We start from the raw sequence: 2,358 nt of genomic DNA, 5'->3' as shown, positions 1-2,358 counted from the left end.
AATAAAAATTAAAAATCTGTTACCTTTTTTTTTCCCACTGGCCCTAATCCGTAATAAGTAAATTATTGATGAAACACTACCAAAAAAAATATTTTAAAAAGTGCTATAAGTATAAATATTCTTGGTGTCATAGATTTTATTGCTGTTTCCTTTTACTAAAAGCGGTTAAATGCATAATTTACCATCTTGAAAAAGATCTATGTTGAATAATGATCATGTTTTTCGCCAGACTCTTTTATTCTGCTTATTATCTTTCACCAGATTTACCTCTTTTTTATTTGCCCTCCATCCGTCCTCCTCCGGACTCAGAGCTGTTTTTGATCAGCTGCTCATCTCTTTGTCAAATCATAAAACTAATATTTATTCTTTTGGTAAAGACACTTTTTTTTTTACCAATTCTAAAAATGTTTTCACTCAACTAAATTTTCTAACGATTAGACAATAAGCTTTGATTAAACCATTTTCTAAGCAAAATCTACTGCATGATCTGCAATTAGCCTAACAGCTATCTTTGTAAATGGACCAGTGGGTTCTATTTAATCGCACTTTATGCAGATAATCTTTATTTGTTAAAGACTTAAAATGCTAGAACATAAAGGAGAATTAAAAATACATTTATTGCTACATATTCATATCATCTCACGCCTGGACCTCAAATTGTACACATATTTTACATTTTATGGTGAGAATGTTTGAGATTATTTTGGCGTTTCTTTATAATCACCTTTTAAATAAAGACCAAGCATCACCTCTTTAGTAACACTGTATTGCTCAGATCATTAAATGTAAGTACATCTATAAACTGCACAAAACAGTCTTCATGATTAAAATAACAATTAAAAGCACATTATTAGGTTCACAATTTGTATAAAAGATAACTTATAACTTAAAAAAAAGATAATTTTCAATTAAAAACTTAAACATGCACAGAGTTTGCTTGACGACATCCGAGGAGCGATAATTACAAGAAGATGGCGGATTATCTCCACCGTCCACGCAGGAAATTAGATTTTTGTTGCAGTGCATTGAAGAAACATTGAACACCTTTACAGACCAGGTTTGATCCCCATGTTTGATTAAAAAGAACATTCCTTGAGATCTGTTCATTCACAGAATGTTCAAACCCCTGCAGTATTTACACACTCACTCCCACACATAGAGCCCACAATAAAAAAAACACAGAAATATGAGAAAGTCTGTCCACTGAGCTTTGTGATATATATTGAAACGCTGAAAATATAACCAGCAAACCTTTTTTTTCCCCCATTTTAAACAGCACATGAAGCTCTACGTTATCAGATCCGTCCGTTCTGATGTATTGCAACAGAAATATTACCAATCAATCTAAAAAATATGTACAAAACATCTGCAGCTTACAATGCATTTGTCTGATACAAATCATATTTAGGCACAACGTTATAAAAAATCCATTTGGGAAGAGAAGGAATGATTGTCCAATAGCATCACGCTTTCCGGTCTGGGAGCCTGAGCTGCTCCGGATGAATTTACTGGAAACACTGGACACCTGACAGGAGCTGCATCCTCCTGGATCTAGACATCAGAGACACAGCAGGGTTAAAAAAATCATTTAACAACATTTGAAAAAGTTGATTCACTGCAGGCATTGGATCAAATACAGTGTCTTGTAAAAACGTTCATTCTCTTTGAGCTCTTTCCACACAGCAACCAACCTGATTGCATGTTACCAACATTTTGTATGACTGAGCAACAGAAAGTAGTACATTTTTTTAGGATGGATTTATAGCCTCTTAACACCCACCTTGACTATTTTGCATACCCAAATGGAAAAGGAAATAATGAGGAACTGTAAGCCCAAATTGCATGCGTGATTCATCATTTGAAAGCTAACACCTTCTAGGTTCTGGAAATATAAATATAAAATTAGGTGAGTTAAACACAGCTAAGCTGCATCCGCTCAAAGTTGTTTTTTATTCTCGAAAATACTGCTTCAACAGCAGTAATAAAGACATGCTTGAGAATAGGCGTGTCTAATTGTATTAAATTTGTTCTACATCATGTCAACCACAAATGCAGAAAATTTCAGTTGCAGCTCCAACAGTTCCAGAGCTGTGGGGCTTTGAACTGTAGGCGTCACCAGCGTCTCCAAATCTCTCCAGATGGATTTGCTCCACATATCCATCTGGAAACCTTCCGTTGAAGTAATTTTGGGAAGGGGCGAAAATACTGGTTAGCTGATTGGCCTATGTTGGTGATAGACGGGCCAAATAAACCAATCAGATCAACGAAGCATACGACGTACTAACAGAACAACTACGAAGAGGAGCCAATTGATAGATCAAACTCTTGCCGAAACCAGTCGGGAGAAGAGCAAAAACA

At 35.3% G+C, this 2,358-nt stretch overlaps 1 protein-coding gene across 1 annotated transcript in view; it reads right to left on the bottom strand.

Moving 5' to 3' along the window:
* Window positions 1-618: 618 nt before the first annotated feature.
* The window catches only part of LOC107101575 (transcription factor 12-like), a 12,619-nt gene continuing 10,879 nt past the window's right edge, over window positions 619-2,358 (bottom strand). The window contains exon 11 of the mRNA XM_015400528.1: window positions 619-1,551. The gene's annotated coding sequence lies outside the window, so the exon portion shown is untranslated. The remainder of the gene's footprint in view (window positions 1,552-2,358) is intronic.

Source organism: Cyprinodon variegatus, unplaced genomic scaffold (assembly GCF_000732505.1).
Source record: "Cyprinodon variegatus isolate N-32 unplaced genomic scaffold, C_variegatus-1.0 Scaffold1115, whole genome shotgun sequence".
NCBI lineage: Eukaryota > Metazoa > Chordata > Actinopteri > Cyprinodontiformes > Cyprinodontidae > Cyprinodon > Cyprinodon variegatus.
The sequence above is the reverse complement of the archived record's forward strand: the minus strand, read 5'-3'. Positions and strand labels throughout refer to the sequence as shown.